This window comes from Oxyura jamaicensis, chromosome 8 (genome assembly GCF_011077185.1).
Source record: "Oxyura jamaicensis isolate SHBP4307 breed ruddy duck chromosome 8, BPBGC_Ojam_1.0, whole genome shotgun sequence".
Taxonomy (NCBI): domain Eukaryota; kingdom Metazoa; phylum Chordata; class Aves; order Anseriformes; family Anatidae; genus Oxyura; species Oxyura jamaicensis.
This window is the reverse complement of record NC_048900.1, coordinates 16,164,610-16,184,346: the sequence shown is the minus strand read 5'-3', so window position 1 is coordinate 16,184,346 and position 19,737 is coordinate 16,164,610.

The following is a 19,737-nucleotide window of genomic DNA, read 5'->3' as shown; positions in this document are numbered from 1 at the left end:
TGTGAGAGAGGTGGACAAGAATTGGAAGTACAAGATACAAAACAGCAAAGAGTCACTTTGAAGAAACGCACTTCCTGGCTGAGTAGTCAGTTTTGCAGGTTCTGTGAAGTTTGAGGTGTATGTGGGACAGAAAGACATCCATAAAATGTAGGCAGCATTTAAAGTCAAAAAAGTAGGACACAGTCAGAAAAAAACAACTCAATGTCTGGTTTTGGCATAACTCCTTATGCTCACTTAAGACATCTGAAAGACTTATAGCACTACTCAGAGAAGAAAAGAAAAAAAGAAGAAAAGAAAAATGACAAAGATGAGAGTCCAGGAAAGAAACTGACCAAAAAAATATTGGATCTGGGTTGAAAGCAAGATGGAGTGTAAGCAGTAAGAAAGTGAGACCCTGTTTGTGTAAGCAGCCATCAGTGCAACCCCAAGAAAAGCTTGAAGGGTTTTCCTGGCGATGCTGGTACATGGGGTTTGGTGAGGTGGAGAGGGGAACTCTTTCTGACTGGCTGATGCCTCTCATGCACAAGCACAACAGGATCTTATTATCAAACAAGATTACTTCAAAGAATTAGTTGTCACAATTTCTTCCCTAATTGGAGCTACTGGAAGATCTTAAGTTCCCAGTTGCCTTCTTGGATCAACTAAAGTGAAACCAGTTTTCATCTGCAATTGCTGCTTAAAATTATGATAATAAATAAAATCAGGAAAAAAAAAAAAAAAAAAAAAAAAAAAACACATATACCATGCTTCATTCTCAGGGAAACAGACTTAATAAATTTCCCTCACTTTCCTTGCAATACAATATTTAGCTTTAAAATCTGCCTTCTCTGAGTTGGATCCCAAGAGGTTATAATGGATTTCATCTTGCTTCACTGTATCTGCTATGCTGTCCTTCTGGGCAGTGTCTGGTCCTTGAGACTAGTGCTCTGCTGCCTGCCAAATTCCACTCACATGATGGTTAGAAAAGACTGCTAATCATCAGGTAGAGGGAAGAGGGCTGGCAATGAATGAACAGCATAGAGATCCATTCTAAATCAGAGAGAGAAAATAAATGGTTTGGAGGGCCAGAATCAAGGAGAAAAGCACCAGTAAATTTAAAGAAAAGGAAAGCAGAACTGGGAGGAGACAAAAATAATGTGAAAGCAACATTAGAAAAAGAAGATGGAGGCAACATCAAAGAAAAAAAAAATGTACATGCTTGCAGCTTGATTTAATCCCTAACAATAGCTCCTGAGCACTTGTTGGAATAAATTATTGTACGACATGACAAAGAGGAACTGCCAGGCAGTGGAAGATGCCATGCAAATTAAAGGGAACCATCCCCAGAAAGACTTTTGAAGAGGCATTCTGAACAGAAAGTAGGATCTGTGGGTGTGGGTAGATCATGGACCCCACTTTTAAGGCCATGTGCCACATGATGTAACAAAGAGCATCCTGAAGTTTGATCATTTGTCTTGCTTTGGCAGATCTGAAGATAAGGAGAGACAATCTGTTCTATGGCAGGATTAACGGAGACATTGTCAGATGAACTCCCTACATCTTCCTAAGCTGCTTCCTTTAGCTTGTAAAGGCTTTGACAGTTTGCATTCTCAGATGCAGATTTCTATAACAGAACTTAAAGGTGTGTGGTATTGTACTGTCTGACAAGCCTAGAATCCTGAATATCATAAAGATACAAGAACTGCATTGCATTAGGTAATTTTCTGAAGTTGCTGTACTTAGTCCTGTGCTTGTCTAATCCTCTCTTCTCTCTCTTCCGTAATCTCTCAAAGTCCCCCTCCAATGCCCTTCCAATTACAGTTCTGTGCTGCCCATCATGTCATCAGTTGGAAGATACTAGGTTTGGATTAGCACTAAATTCCCTTAAGTCTTTCAAAGTCTCCACCTGGGTATAAAGTAAGCCCCAAACTTTAATTACATCTGCCCAGCTGATACAAGTTGTTCTTTCCAGCTAGATACTTGTGCTTCAGGAGCCCAGACCAGCTGGTAGTTTTCATCTACTGGGCATGGTCTAGCAACAAATTACAAAAAAAGCTCCTGGAACAAATTGGCTAATGCAGTATGGCACTTTTAGTCTTGATCTGCAGTAGTTTTCTTAAGCAGATAACCTGTTTCTCACAAGCTGCTGTACAGACAGCTCTCTTAAAACAAGCATGACATTGGAGTCTACTCACTCTAAATGACCGGTGAAATGCAAGCAGATCATGTTTTCTGTGAAGCTGCCAGATTTCATACAGCTACAAATACGCTGCTTGGCTAGGCCATACCAAAAAGCAACTGAGGGGCAGTTTCACAACAGGTTCAGAGCAGAGGGCTCAAGCCTTGCCCCAGATGCACACTTAAGGCCACTCCAGCTAACTCACCTGCAACCTCTTCCTGCATGTAAAGCTGAGGACCACAAGCCAACTAATATCATGCTCTCATGCCCAGCATGTCCTCTGTGCATTACTTAGATTTTTTAAACGAGCTGCTTTTACTAAGCATAGACTTTGGAGGGGTAAGACTCTTTCATTATTTCACAAATTGAATACTTTGATTTTCAGTCTTAGCATCTAAAACTGTAGGGTTTTTTATTATGTGTCAGGAAGACTTTATAGTGTAATCTGACCTCATTATCAGTCTCAATATAATATTTTTAATAACAGTAAAACAGCACATAAAGTCACATGCAAAACCCAAAATGCAACTGCATTGCCTCAACACAACTAAACCTGAGAAATACAGTCTAATACATTTCTACCCTAATTTCCTTTAAAATCCTCACAGGGACACCTGGATATAAGTTAAATTTTATTTTGTTTTGTTTAATGCTACCTCTCATGTCTATTTAAGTGCAACTACCTGGATCAAATTGATAGATAATTTACCTCCTAACAGCTCATGCCCTTGCTTTATTAATCTGGTTATCTTTAATAGTAGATTTTTGAGGTCAAGACCCTGAGGGGAGCCACTTAAAAGAAGTACTTTTAGTTGGCATACAAATGATTATGATGTGCCAGTCACCTTCCCCCATTTCTCTGGGGAAAAGGCAAGGTTTGGTTAAGAAACAGCAACTGTGCCATCACCTGAAAAGTACTCTCACCCATTCCACCCCACAGCTGCCATAAGCAAAGGATGGAGGCTTATGGGGCTCTACAGTATGCAGCCACAGAGCTGGCACCATTTGAAGCCTTTCTTGATACAAATAAAATGTGTAAGTTCCTGATACAGACTAAGAGAAGTTTAGGACAAAACTGGGCGCTTCCTGACAACCTTTTTATCTTGTTCCTTCATTTCTTAGGGTTGCTGGCTGCATGGCTACTACAACCCAGACTTGCCATGACAAAGCATTCTTAAAAATCATTTTTTTTCTAGCAGAAGATTTTGAGAAGCTCTATAAATAGCCCCTAGTAAACACTTTATAAAGACCACCTAGTGCACTTTATATTTTCAGACTTGTACAAGTTTCCCATCCAATGTGGAAGAATTAGGCCAGATGGCTAGCATTAGCAGTGATGGCTGTTCCACCCCTGAATTACTGGGTGTGATGCTGAAAACTACCTCCAAGTATGAGACTTAAGGAATAATTTGTTTTGTGAGGTGTTGTGAGCTTTTTTTTTCCTCCAAAGGCCGCTTCAGATTTTTTGTAAAGCTGGTTGAATACCCAGCAGTGCTGAAGGGACTCCTCACGGAGTTCATTTCAATTGGTAACTTGACAATGCAGAATATATTATATATATATATATAAACATATATTATTAAACACACAAAAAATCCACACTCTAGATTAAAGGAGCACTGCTGCTTTAAGGTCAAGCAAAATTAAGGAATATAAGCGATAAGATTGTGGCAGCAATTAAAGTAGCACTAACACTTGTGTAACCTTAATTCATCCCCCTTCAGTTCATGATTTGCAACATGGATTTAAATTATATGATTACATTATTAATTTTTCCCACAGGAAATACTCACCTCAGTGTCCTAGGTAGATGGTGCTCAACAGAAGAGCACTGCAGGTATTCAATATTTTTGTTATCTTTACTATTTAGAGAGTGGTCCCCCAGCTTCTCCAATCCACACCCTCTTCAAACTGTATTCTACAGAACAAGGAATTTTCATTTGCTTCAGGGACACTCTATTACTCTCCATTGTATGCTATCTGAACATTTCACAAACATTAATGAATTTATTTTCAGAACATTCCTTTGATTCATTTAATTGTAAACCATTTTACAAGTGGGAAGCTGAGGCACAGAGCTAATAAGGATAAAAATACCTGTGCATCTTGGGCTCTTCTGAGATGCCTAACACTTTTTCCTTACTATTAAGCATTATGCAACACTGTACTTGTTCAAGTGTATTTCCTATTGACCTGCTGTAGTTATGAAGTGCTTCACTAAATCAGAGCATACCTCTGAGGGGTAATGAAAACACACTTATTCTGGGTCAGCCGACACACATGTAAAACTGTTGCCATTGGTGGCAGAAAGGATGGGGTTTAAATTTATGGGAATTACAACAAAAACTCATGCCGTCATAATGAACCTAGAGATAATTACACTAAGTTTTCTGGTGATAAAACCAGAAACGTAATTTCTCCACTTGCAAAGCAGCAGTTTAACAACCCCTATTTTCATTAAAAGTAGAACAGCGAACTACACCCATGTAGATAAGCAGGGAAAGACAAATTCAGAAACCTATAGCTTTACACCTTTCGCTCTTTTTGTGCAGGAGTCCATGTGGGGCCAGCAGGTTGCCTGCCCCTCCAGCTCCCGGTTTGAGATCACTCGTCCTTGCTGGGTAGCAAGGCCCAGGTCAGGCTGGAGCAAGCCAAGGGCACGGATGGTTTCTGTCGGCTACCCTGTGCTGTCCCTCTCCCCTGTGGCCCACCTGCTCCTCACCTCGCTGAGGGACACTCGATCTATGGCCAGTGTTTCCACCAACAGTCTCTGCTGTTCTGCCCCTGGGAACACCACAGGACCCTGCCAGCTAAACATGCTCTCCTGGAGTCCCCAGAACTTACATACGAGCACTGCAGGGCTGGGAGCCCTTGCTTTAGGCCGGGAGACCATTTTCTCCTTTCTGCTCCCTGCCCACGTGGGTGCATATGGACAGTCAGTAGGCCCAGGCTTCTGCACGGTGCTTCAGAAATGGTCCTCCAGTTTGTCCTTCAAGGACCCAAATCCCTCTTTGTATTTTGTATTTTCTGACAGAAATGCCAGTCAAATACAATAAAGCGCCACGTGCAAAACCCAGCATGTTACAGGATGGAAACAGACCTGTCCCCCCTCGGCTCCTCCTTCCCACTTCCCCTACCCCCAGAACTCTCGGGGCAGAAGGAATGTGGGGTTTTTGCTTTCACTGTAGGCCTCAGTTGTGCTGCATTTTTTAAGGATTTCTACACCTTATCTGACATAAGGTAAGAATCCTGTTTTCCAGCACAACATTCAATTGCCATTACGTAGAGGAATTTTCGTTACAGATGTTGCAGCCTGTGCAACATATGAGGCAGATAATTTGATGGAAAACTGCATCCATCACTACATGGCTCTAAACACATGCCCACTGTGCACTGAATGAGATTCTCTGGGAAAAGCATGCACTCCTGAAACTAAACGCTCTGTCAGAACACATATGCAGAAGAGAACTGCGATAGTTACTCAGCTAAAGTGTGTAAGTGTATGTGTGTATAACTTCACAGGTTTCAAAAATGAGAAGTCCTATGCAGAAGCAAAAACAACAACAACAACAACAACAAAACAAAACAAACAAACAAACAACAAAAAAAAACCTGCAAGGAATCGTTCTGGTATCTGTATACAGTCTGTAAAGGAAGTTCTTCACCTCTGCCAGTTGATCTGACAGCAGCAGAACCCCATCAGCCCCTGCACAGACCAGCAGGGACTGGACTCTTTACACAGAAAAGTGTAATATAGTTTATATATTATATTTAAAATATGTATATTACAATATTATTATACAATATTATAAATATATTTATAGTTTTCACCATTCATGCTGACATTAGACAAATGAGGAGAGTTGCACCGCACATCTGCCTCCTTAATCTGCCTGTTTCTCTCTTTGCCCCGTCAGAGTCTTTCTTTCATTTACTGTTCCTCATCCTATGTTCTGGTGACCAGTACCTCAGGAAAAGACTGCTCTGTACTGACTGCTTCTCAATAAAAATAAATAAATTAATACCTAAAGTAATGTACACCAACAAAGCAACATGTTTTTCCCTCATTTTATTCTTTGAAATAGATGAACACTTTTAGCAAAATTGGAAAATGGAAATTTTCAATCTAATTAGTTCAACTAGTAACTGAGAACAAGATCTTCTAATTGGTACTTGCTGTGTAGGTTGTAGCTAATACAGCAAGAGTGTCAGTCGGTGTGCCTCTAGCAAACAGATGGATGGCCTGACAAAGATACATATTTTTACACCTTTATGAGTCATCTGGCTGGAGAAGAAATAATTGCAATTGAGTTTTGCCTCCTATTACAGGCATTCACTTGCCATCAGTCCACTAAGGGGGATGAAGCTGTGGGAGAATAGCTGTCTACACCAATTTCTTGTCCTTTTCAAACTATAATTACATATTCCTGGGGGGAAAAAAAAAAAAAAAAAAAAAAAAAAAAAAGGAAAGGAAAAAAAAGAAAAAGTGCTAAACTTTGTACTACAGGCACCTCCAGTAAATTATTTCACTCTAAAATGGCATCAAGAATATACTGAAGAAGGTTTTTTTAATTCTCCATTTTGAAGAAAGGAATGTATTTCTTGTGTTGAAAGTTTTTATTTTCATTTAACTCTCTTCAAATTCAAGAAAAAAAATGTAAAAGATTTTTTAATTTTGAAAAATTACCTTGTTTAACAAGAAAGCCCACTTTTAGCTCTTCAACACCAAACATGTCAAAACGCGAAAATTAGCATGCAACGTAAGGCTAAAAGAGGGTAGCTCTCACTGTGACAGATTGCTTTCAGCAACACCATCAATAACCACAATGGAAAAGCTTCCTGAATCTACTTGCATGAGTCTTACACTTAGCTTACCAGCCTTAAGGCTCAGGAATTGCTTCTTCTACAGTCTGTACAAAACCAAATAGAACCAGGGGATCTTGGCCTCATGAGACATCTGGACTGTATAATGGTAATAATTATAGAGCAGTATTATTAACAATCAGCCTACATTTTTCACTGTGACAGATTCAATGCACTATGGAATCCAACTTTTAATTGAAAAATAGTCAAACTATAGCATTCCTGCTTGCAAAGATAAACTTTTCATTTGTACATGAATGCTGTCTTGTCTCAGTCTAATGCAACAGCTTTGAGGAAGATTGCCCTCATCTGTCTCAACTGTTAGCTATTTGCTAAACTGAATGCTTCAAATCACACTGATACTACATATCAAACTTGAGATAATCTTGGCCTACATTTTCCTTAGTGTAGAATAACTCCTGTTTTCAAGTATGCTTCGAATCAGCCCAGAAGGATTTTGTTTGGGCCCCAGAAACTGAAGTACTAGAATCAGAAGCCACTGTTGGAAAACTCAAAATAATATGGAGTCCATGTTCATTATTATCATTGCAACATGAACTTAGTATCTAGTCCTAAAACTAAGCTAATGCTTCAGCCCAGGGGCAGAAATTTAAAAAAGTTTTTAGGCTGATTCTATAATATGGATTTGTGGGTTTCATACTCTGAATTATGAAAGAGATTAAATTAAATTAGCATTATTTTTATATCTAAAAGACTAACCTGTCATATAGAAAGGTGCTAGAAATAGTTGCTACAACAGTCCTATGCTTCAAAAATCCCAAACTTGTGTAACACAACCTCTGTTTAGAGACATGCAGGTATTAGTATCTGAATGTAACATGCTCCTCTACCTTACACCAAGATGAAGATGGATTGATGTCACCATGGTGAACGTCATATTATTTTGTAACTAAATATACCACCTTCAGCTCCTCCAGCTCACAGTTAGTCAAGAGCTGATAAACCAAATGCAAGTCATAAAGTATGATCCAGTTTTGAAAAAGGGAACCACATTTAAAAAACACCTGCTAGATTGTGTGATGTGATTCCTTGGAATAATCATATCTTCCACATTAAGAGACCTACCAACCCAGCGAATTTATCATGTGAAGAAACTTCCAGGCATTAAAAAAGTAAATTCATTGAATTAGTGAAATGAAAATCTCCTGAATTTTTGCTTAATCTCCTGCCTGTATAAAGGAGGATCAATGACAAGGATTCAGTATCAGTGCAATTTTAGAAATACTGGGTTCTTCTTCCATGGGCTGCTTTGTCCTAGTAATGACCTTTGCAATGACTTCACAGATAGACCTCCACAGAGTTTTCGCCCTGCAATAGGCATCAAGTACATACTCTTTTGACATCTCAAGTAAATAAAAAGTGAGATAAAAAATGGGAACAAATAAAGGAGCAATAAGCATCTTACCTTGCTTTTTGTGAATTTTTGATGCAGAGTGAACCCAAACACCTCAAAGAATCATCTAAAGTACTGCACAGTTAATAGCTGAAAGAATCTCCATGTGTTTAAGTGGAATTAGGGCAACTGACACAGCAGTTCTTTTTGCAATAACTTTGATAGACAATAAGTGCTCCTCCAGATGTCATCCTGGAGAAAGCAGTGCACATCTATCTCACATATTTGTCTCTGGGACAGGTGGCAATAAATTTCTACTTCTCTGCTTTAATTTTGATGGTCAGACAGGCAGACAGGCATTTATTTCACAGTGGATTCCTTTTTGTCAGCATTTCAGAATATTAGCTGTTTCACAGTCTTCCTAGAACTGAGTGTTAGTTCAAATTTCATGAACAGCAGCAGTTGGTTCACATAAAGGTCAGTTTCCTAAGTTTCATGATACTCCCTTATATTGATTCACATTAGGCCATACAAACAAGATCCAAGCTTACTTCTTCTTCACAAACTCTTGTGTTTGTTATGCAGTAGGAAAATGTAACAAACCTGAGCTGATGAGCTTGAGAAACCATAAGAAGGCAAGTTATCTGGAAAATTGGACTGATGCTGCAGTTACTGCTAAAATCAACTAAAGTACAAGAAAAATGTTCCACCTAGACATACATTCCTAGTAATTATAATGAATTCATGACTGGGGAACTTCAGTTAGTATTTAATACATCACAGTTCTCTTTTCAAGTTCCAGACTCATCCTGCATGAATGCTAATTTACCATTTAGAATAAAGACACACCTTTAATGTTTAAACAAAATAATTAATATTTACATAGAAAAGTTATGTTTCTGACAATAAGTCAGTATTAATGCACAATGAAAATTGCTTTTCCTGTATTTTGTGCTGGGCTCTGATACCACTAATGTCACTAAAAATGTCATTTTTAAACCACCTGAAGTAGTCTTTACAATTACACTGTAAATAATTTCAGTATATGCTTACAGGTTTAGCTAGAATCCAGACATGAGATTTTGAACAATACAAATATTGTCTGAGTGAAGCCTTAAAGCACAGTCACACCAAAGACAAGTTATAGGATCCAACTCTTTAACTGAGAGTTTGGTAGCGTGTCGTATTATATTGCAATCTTCCATGTAGCTATCTCTTCCATGTTAATTACCAGAGCAGCAGCCAGTGCAATTACTCATCACTGGAGACCTAGTGCCAAAACTTTTTTCTATGTTTCTTGAATTTCTGCTCACCAAGTCACTGAGAAGAATCCTTGCTACTACTTCACCACATACTGTGAATACCTTTGTCTTCCTGCTACCTCAGCTATCCTTTATTTCCTAGAAATCATCTGTGCAACTACTAAAGCAACTACTAAAACTACATAAGCAATTTTAAGAAGGAGAAATGACAGATTAAACCAAGGTATGCTATAGACTGATGAGTTGCACGTGTTGGGGAGAAAAGGATAATAGCGTTGACATTAATTACCAGTGCTAGGACACCTACATTCAGCCTTAAAATAACAGGTGTGTTATTTTAAAACAAGATATGCACTACCAAAACACAAAATATGTATTTTTGAAACATCATTATGTAAAATTCCCATTGGAAAACCCTTTTTCCCCCTCCATAAACCTGATGGTATAAAAGATCAGTAGTGGTTTACACATTCAGGGAATGATTTCATATAGGAAAAGAAGATGTGTCATAGGTACCTGTCATTGTATGGTGGCTGTATTATGCACAATACTAGAAGAAGCAACTAGGGATCTCTGCTGCACACAGAGTCTTCTACTCCTTACCAACTTCACATTTAATTGCCTTCAAAGTTCCTCAGTACAGACTTTTATTCACCTTATGAAAATGTGCTGGCTCTTGACACATGAAGACAACAATATAGAGAAACTGTACATAACATTGCATGATAAGGTGTAAGAGGACCAAATCAAAGTAGGACATCTTTTAGGCTCGATCTCTAAAGAACAGAATTGGCTCCTTTGGTTCTCTCAGTCCTGTGGCTTTGGCCTCTGTCATCTTCTCTACAGTCACATCAATCACCAGGACAGCCTAGCAAACAAGCTAAGTAATAGAATCATTGGATCAAAGTAAGCCAAAAGTATTAGCAATAGCCAGATCACTCATCAGATCACAGTTAATAATCCAGTAATAATCTGAACTCTGCAATTTGCATTTTGTATTACTTGCTAATTGCTGTTATTTATTTCTTCCTCCCTCAAACTCCAAAATGCTTGATCCTATCACCAAAACAGATGCAGGCAGTTCTCATGATGTCCTGAATTGCTACTCTCTAACTTTCAGGTTAGATTTCTTGTCAACAAGATTTTCTTCTAAAGAAACTGAAGAAGTAGTACAACTCATAAAAAAATCAGTAAGAAAAAGAAGGCTTACAAAAATGCAGATAAATGCTTTGAGGTAAAGAATGAGAGAAAATATAAGAGGAATGAGACCTTGCAGTAATGGAGCAAATGGGGTGATAGCAAAGGAGCATAAAATGGACATGGATAGAGGTTAATGAGAGAAAAGAACTGGGTTTTGGCTTGCACTCCATACAGCTGAGTTTGGCTACTACTGATGCCAAAAGAGTGGCTTAAACGTTGGCTTCTGTTATGAGGGAGAATCAAGCCCCTGCCTGAGCCTTGAAAACTTTTACAAGGACTATAAGGTTTCTGAGGTTTCCTTCTATACATGAAGTCAGTGTTGCTCTCTGCTGGAAAGATGCAGAGTTCCCTCGAGGGGTGTAGGGAAGAGAAGATGCTTCCTAGCACTCAATAGCAGAAGAAAGAAAGGCGCAGAAGTGTCACCATGCAGCTTTTCCAATTAATTTGGATATGAGACTGTGAGAAGGTGAATAATCAAAGCATATGTTGTAAACCACAACATTTCCAAAACAATGTAAATGAAAAATATTATACCAAAATATTACACCAGCTCCTATCACAAATGCCTGTATTATAATGAAAGGGTACTTTTTTCAAGTGTATGCTGTCCTTTAAAAATGGGTGATGTTTATTTGTTAATACTGAACCTAAAAGCAATCTCTAGTTATAAATTAAAGGCTCTCATGAAAACTCTGATTCGTTTTCTTATTCCACAAAGTACAATAGCATTCATTTAAAAAGTATAGACTTAAAGCAATATTGCTGATCAAATATAATCTATTACATTAGAAATAAATTCCATATTAAAATAGGGACTTTTACTACGGAATTACATTTTTAACTTTTTTTAAAAAAATAAATTACTGAAACTTTTGCACTATGAAAGCTCTCAGGAAAAATTAATGGTTTTGTTTTGCAAATTAATTTAGATATTAAAAAATTATATTTTCAACCAAGATCTCAGTTACTCAGATTAAATATTAACCAAAAGCTGTCTTCTGCTTAAATAGAATTTAGCCTTTGAAGTGTTTTTATTAATCTCTTCTGATGTAGGTGCTTGAAATTCTATGAAAGTGCTGCTGCTACCAGTTCTGTGCATCACTTACTGTAATTTATTTTCAGAACATAATTCTATTTATAAATGAAAATCCTATTAAAAGAAGACAAGAAAAATTAGTCCTAGACTTTGCATTGGTAGAGTAGAAACAAAATGAGCGGCCTAACCTGAAGTGACATTTACAAATTACCTGTTAATTTAAACTGGGTTGAAGGATGACAGAGTTTAGTCAGACTGACAGGAAGTACCGAAGGAATGACAGTTGGGCCTGTAGTGGCCATACAGCTCCCACAGCAAGCACGTTCCTCTGTGTTCTCAGGGAAGAAGCCTCCCTTGTAGTAAATAATATATTTGTAAAAATATTTACTTCATGGCAGCCTAGTGAGTGAACATCTTATGGAGCTGAAAACCCCTCTCTTTTTATTCTTATTTTTAGTAGGGATAAGAGCTGTTTTAAGACGGCCACTTGCCTTTAGTCACATGGTTGATTCATCACCACCCCCTAAAGCTAAACCACATGATTTTCTTAATGAAAATGAGACAAGAAGTGACAAGGCTTGTGTCCTTTAGTTGCTTCAGGATAACATTTATACCCTGAGACCACTTCCTTTGTTCACTAGACATTCTTTGAATGGACACAACTGCGTATCAAGGCCATGCAGTGCCAAATATTTACAAAGATAACAATAGTTGCGCTCACTCCACTTATAAATAGAGAGAATACTCAAAATCAAGTGCCAAGAGTTTCAATATTTATTCACTTTTGAAAGACAAAATGTAGTTTGAAGGAAGAGGCTCAAGAGTCTTACACTTTAACATCAAACACTTCCAAGTGTCCAGAATTTTATAAAATATTTTAATAAAATCTTTAAGCTTTCAAGGGAATATTTGGAAATCTTAAAATAATCTTAAAATAATCTAACGATAATTATTTAAGAATATGTCCCTTTAATGACTATCAGGAAAGGAGCATAACAGCTATTGTAGTTTGTTTCTGCAGGAGAGCACCTCATATATGCAAAGAGAAAAGCAGGCTATAGTTAGATACCTAAGCCCACATACAAGACGTTCTTGTGCATACTCAATAAAGAGTGGTTTAATATTTTTAAACAGTAAACTGTATCTTATATATATATAAAAATTACTGAAAATAAATGTGAAGTGTATTATCATGATTTAGGGATCTCACAAACCATATGCATATTTCATTCACCAGGCACCCATTGACCTGGCAGCCGTGACCTCCCCACTCAAGTCTGATCCACATTGCCATACGCAGTCCAGAGGTCACTCTGTAACAAAGGAAGTTGTATGCATTATGCACACTCTGTTTCTTGAATAAATCATCTCTTGCTCTTGGGGTAGATAACCTGAGCTGATACAATGCAGCTGGGTGTAACTATAAAGGTATCTATCAATTCTCAAAAAATACTCTGCCCCCATGAACATCAGCATACTTATAGGTACAAAACAAATGGTACTTGGATATCATATTTATGTTCCTAAACAAAGGCAGGAATTCCCATAATCTATTTCAACAAAATTCACAAGTCCCTTGTTTTAATACCATTTCTAGAAACCTTGCTCTCAAAATTGATTTTCAAAACACTAAAAGATCAACCAGATCCAAGTTTATGACACCAAACAAAGTTAGGTGGTGTGGAAGACTTGTGGATACCATCATTTTGCAATAGACTTTTTAAATGTAATTCATTTCTAATTTTTAATCTTAGCACAGGACAACTGATTTTTTTCTCTCTCTCCTTTTTTTTTTTTTATAATAATGACTTGACAGTGATGTAATTTTACACCTACTATACAAAAGATTTTCCTTATTTAATAGAAGAGTATAAATTCTGGAAGCAGAGAAAGATCTTCTTATTATGGAAGAATAGTAAAATAAGATCTACGGTACCATTATTTTTGAAATTAGACATTGTACCTTAGTCAAAAGATCCAAATATAGACCACATTCTGGTCTGTAGTATGTCATTGATGAAACATGATCCTCAAGTTCTACTTAAAGAGTTCAGGAGGACACAATTAATATTTTGATTTCTCTCAAGAAAAAAGAAAGTACTGCAACAGATAAAAGTTTTGAAGCTCTAATGGCAGTGGGAGACCCATATACCTTTGGGGAGATTGTCTTCAATTCTTCAATCTAGGATTGGAGGTAGAACTAATATACAACATTTTATTAATTCTCTCCTGTAGATCTTTGGCCAGAAAACCACTAATACTTCTTTGGCCAACCACAATTTCTCCTCCAGGCTTGTTAAGTGTTTCTGTACTGTAAGACTGATATCCTTGCCCTTATATAGTATATCAAGGGCATATGATAATGATAACGATCAATGTTATTTTAACACTGCACAAAGGCCAGGAAGTCAAGGCCATTTCTTCATTAGAAAAGAGGACTATTGATTATTAACTAGAGACTGGCTAGAAATGAAGAAATTAATAGGTAGATTACCCATCTACCAATTACCTGCAAAGTCTTAGTAAGGTATTTGGGATGCAAATTAATTACACACAGTGTTGTTGGTGGTGGAGGTGGACTTGTGCATCATTCAGTGCCATTATTTCAATTGGATGTATTACAGGAAAGGGAATTCTGGGCTATAGTTGCAGCAAATGAAATGAAAGAGGTTACTTGTTAGTTTAGTAATGTCATGTCTACACATTCGAACCATCATACGAAAAGTTTTGCAGTTTCTCAGAGCTAACCTTCAGCAGACAGAGCTAATATAGTTGTGCCTTAAGAGTCATTACATGTTAGACAGTGACTGAATAGTATAAAATGCTCTACTAAAAGTGTTTGACCTCTTCTGAGTAACTCTAACCACAGAGTTCACAGTATATGTACTTACCCTACACTGTCTGCCCAGAGAATCCCCTATATGTTTCTATAATCAAAAGAGCTAATCATCTTCTACACGCTCAGAAAATATAAAATTCACTATCTTTTTTTTTTTTTTTTTTCTTTCAACTATGGAAATTAATACCTTTCCTTTTTTATTTGTTTGTTTTTAATTGTCTCCTTTTTACTGAATTTTAGAAGTTAACTCTGATGCCTCAGCAGAAAAAAAAAAATAAAGTAAGAGTTACAAGACATTTTGCAGCTGAGACTGCTGCTTCAGGAGGTCATGTCACGAGATATGAAGTAATTCATGTAGGACTCTAACCATCATCCTGAATTCCCTGATTTCTGTTACCCAAGGGAAAATGCCAGCAAAAGAGCCATGTGTCTGAATGATGTCAGGAGACTGTCTTTTTCTAACTTTATTTGCTAAACAGTCAACCATCTTTGGAAAAAGCTCCCCAAAAATTTGAATTTTATTCAACATCCTAAAAATATTACTGTAAACTTTATGTAGACAGCTAACTATATTTTCTTCACAGACCTTTATTTTTAGACAGTATTTAAATTGTCAGAATCATTTGGTATACAAATACGGCTTTCTCTCCCTCTGAGAATAATAGAGAAAGAAAAACATTGTTTTGGTTGTCCCCCTAAAATATTTTTTCTAGCTTTACCACAGATTTAGGACTTTAAGGAGGAATTAATTAAGAACAGTCCTTTGGCCTATGTTTCAAATCCAGTCCTGGAACTTATGAAAATGGGTAGAAGCATGAAAATTTTATTCCTTAGAATTCTGTGTCTGTTAGTGATGAGACCTCTTGAAGAGCATTGCAGTGTTTTCAGTCTACCAGGTAGACATCAGTCAAACACTTGCTCTTACTTAAGCTCTTACTTCCTTACTGCCATCACACTTGGAGGGTAAAAGTGGTTTAGATTCTTAAATCCATTCTCTAAGTGCCACTGGAATTCCTAAAAATCATTGTTCTGTTGCAACACATTCATAAAGGCCCCTAAGTTTCTACGGATAACAAGGCTGGGAACTGCTTAAACCTGACCATGTGAAGTAACTTGGTGACTGACCCACACTTAGACCTGACAGCTTTCAAAAATTAGACACCTATCCATCCTCTTAACAGAGTTCATCAGGTAGTGGTCCATAAAGCAATGCCAACCCCGCACAGAATGCACCAGGCTGGAGGGTCCGTGCTATTGCTGCTCAGCCTAGTAAATCTGGCTAGTGCTGTAATGCTCAGGACAAACTCCCTGGTCTGATTTGGAGCAATGACTCAACTTACATCTCCCTCTTTCCATGCAATATAAGATCCTCAGAGGTATCTTGCTCATTGTTTCTTATTGTGGATGTTCTATTTTGTTTAAAATACTTTAACATCCTTTGAGACAAAGGAAGAGGAAGGATGTCTATAAGAACAACCTCTATGAAACTCAAATATTCCTTACTTCACAGAGTTTCTCCTTTCTGACACAGCAACTATTTACTAAAGCATAGCAATTAAGCAGTATCAGCATCAGGAAAAAAAAAAAAAAAAAAAAAAAACCTACCTCCCCTTAGCAAACATTTGATGAAATCATTGATAGAGCTGGGGCAGATCTCCAGAACACATATCCTCATGAGGGCAACACAGAAGAAGCAGAAAAAAGAGCAAGGCATGTTCTACCTAACAAGAGCAAGGCTACCAGCTGCATAACTAGACTGGACAACCAAACCAAAGGTCTGGAGTGACACTCCAGAGGTGCACTGAAAGTGAAAAAAGTTGGATGGAATTATTAATTATTATATTATTATAAGCGTAATACCCACAAGCCTGGGCTTACACTTCACAGATGAAGAGCACAAGAAATACACAAAAGGGAAGGGAAGGATGTACAAGAAACAAGGTATCAACAATAGCTTGTCCATCATTTTCCTATCTTCTCTTTTTACAGAGGAAGCTTTAAAATTTTGCAAAAGACCAAACGACACTTCTGAGATAATGGTGGATTATTTTAACCTACTATTCATGCAAACTTAGGGTTATTACTGTGATTGCTAAAATTAAAATTGAGATTATTTCTTTCAAAGATTATTTTAAAGAATTGTTTGTTCTCTGTCCTTTGCTCAGTCAGTGCTTGTAGGAAAGTAAGTGTTGCCCAGTAAGGGCAGTCAGCGAGAGCATTTCACTCTAACTAGCTTATTTACAGGAGGTTCAGACAGATGGATTTGCTAATTTCCAAAGGAATCTTTAGGTTCTTGAACCAGATCCTTGCTGATGATGATAACATGCCAGAAAGGCTGTAAATGTTTTATTCCCACTTGAACATGTGAAACATCTGGGGAACGTTTCCAGCTTTGACAACGGTTTCATGCTGTTACAAGTTCAGCCTCCATCATCACGGCCACTTTCAGTAGGTTCTTTCTAGCCTGCAGGGACCTGGGACCAGAAGTGGCAGTGGCTGGTAGTACCTGTACCATGTGTAACCTCGCTGGTTCTTTCTTTCCAGACTGCGAGTCATTCGTATTTATTCCTAGGAGGCCTTTTGTCCAAATCCTTAGAGAGATGACCAAAGCAAGACCGAGGCATCTATACCTAAGATCTTTGAAGCATTCTTTTATAAGAAAATTTAGTTCAAACCCTATTGAGTTTAAATTGCACCATGCCAGAGTGAACCAGGTGTTCTGTGGTCTGGACAAGCTAACACTTACTCATCCATTGCTTTCTCTTTCATTGTCCTCATTAATCATACTTGGTTGCTTCTGTAATAGAAAGCAGACACACAGAAAGCAAGCAGTATTAGCAGAAGTCCCCTATCCTCTTTCCTATGGGAAAGGGATTAAATAAACCTCTATTACTGATACTATTTGTATTCCTTTTTTGAACAGTAAAATTTTAAGATGAAAATCCTGGCAACTTCCATGAATCTCAGTAAGTCTAAACTGGGAGAAGCGGTTAATATAAGAGGGTTTGGGGTACTTATTAAAAACCCTAGGGCCCTTACTGGATAGACTCAGGCCAAGATATGCGGTCTAGAGGAGCTCTTCTGGCTTTGCTCTGATTAAGATAGTATCTAAGTAAATAAATATTCTTACCACCATGGGCCTTAGGGGATGAATAACTGGTCTTATAGCCATAGTAAAGGCTCTTAGGACTATGCACTGGCCAAACACCATTACTGCAGACAGATTCAGTGCCCCTTTCCAAGACAGCTTGAAGGATTTCTTAGAGCTTGAAGGAAAAGAGCTAAGGAAGTAGTTGTTTATATTTCCTGTAGTTTTTGAAAGATAGATAGCCATAAAAATGACTTTGATCTTGAAATGAAAATGGATAGTATCCCAAATGCACCCAGGGACCAAATCTACAGAATAACTACAGAATCCCAGGAGAGTTTCTTTAGTGGGTATATCCTTTCCAGTTCAAGGCTTCTGTTCTCTGGTACGGTCAGTTAATTCATTTATCTTAAGTGCTGACTGGCATACGAGATACACTTGGTACACTAGATAGAAATAAATACATAAAATTTTAGCTCCCTTAATTTTACCAGACAGATTTAATAAATGCACATAACTAATGGGTATATAATGACTTCCCTAAACTCCTACTTGTAGATCATGCATTCTATTTCCCAGTACATCTTTTTCCCCATGAAAAATTAAATTGGAAAGTCAACAAGAGAGAAATCATATCGGGGACATTTTCAATCCATTCATTTACATTTTCACTCTTTGCAGAATGTGGATAGTGTATTTTTATGGCATGTTTGGTTGCTATTCAAAACATCTTTTTTTTTATTGAATAGCAAAATTATTAGATGAGTAGAATCCTGTATGCATAATAAGAGCACAATTTAAAGCTGTCCCTAGGCTAATTTATGAAGCACTAAATCAATTGGAAAAGTTTTCACTTTTTCTTAAAGAGGCACAAGGTTGCTTTTTCAGTTGGCTTCATCTGTTTTCATGGTTTGTGCATTGATCATAGCCTGGTACAGTTAGCCAAATGCATAGGGGAAAAGAAGTATCTGAGGGATAAAACTAATGATATATGCACTCTTTGTCGGTTTGTTTCTCTTCCCTTTCTAAATGAATTTCCCGTTAACTAGTGCACAAGTCATTACTGAATAAGGCTCACAGGCACCGACCAATGTGTAGGAGAATACAATTAATGCAAAGGAATTTTGAAAATAGATACTTGTGATTGCACTAGGTCAAGGCTTGTAAGTCAGCCTAGCAAAATATGTGAAATAGTTTTCATCATATCCCAGCAAGGATGCGTAAGCGTATTAAGTTTCCAGTAAAATACCAAAAAATGTGCATTCCAGAGTAGGCATTGCTAATGTCAGTATGTGAAAGTAATAATGATATCTAGTGCATACACACAGATCTCAAAGCACATTACAAAAGCTAGCAAGTATCATTCCCATTTATATTGATGGAACTATGCAGATGGTGAATCTTCCTAGATCCTCCAGCAATAGTAAAAAACAAAATCCAAGGCTCTTGCCTAGATCAGGACCACGTTGCCTCCTCCTCTCATTTTGTGAGATAGTGCTTTAGCCTTGGCATTTCTAGTTTACAAGCAAAAACATATTCTGAAGTGATGTTTTATCCACAGATGATTGCTACTAATGGCAGTTGCTGGACTTTGCCAGTCCAAGGGTTCTCTGAGGGGAAATGGTTTGTAGCTCATACGCCACTCTCCAGATAGCCTTGTGAAGACCTTTTGTCCTAGTTCCATGCATAAGAAGTTATACAGAGAAATCACTGTAGCAGCAGGGCCTACCTGACATTTCTGGCTTGACTAATATGCACACTAATTTCAGACAAGTATGAAGCTCTTCTTGGGAAAGAAGAGAAAAAGACAGTAAAAATTTCAACTCTTTGGGGGCTATTCTGACACTGTAGTCATTGACTGAGAAATCAAGAGGATGTTTATTGCTATGTTTTAGTTGTTTTCATGTTTGATTTAAAATGTAATTTGTTGCATTATT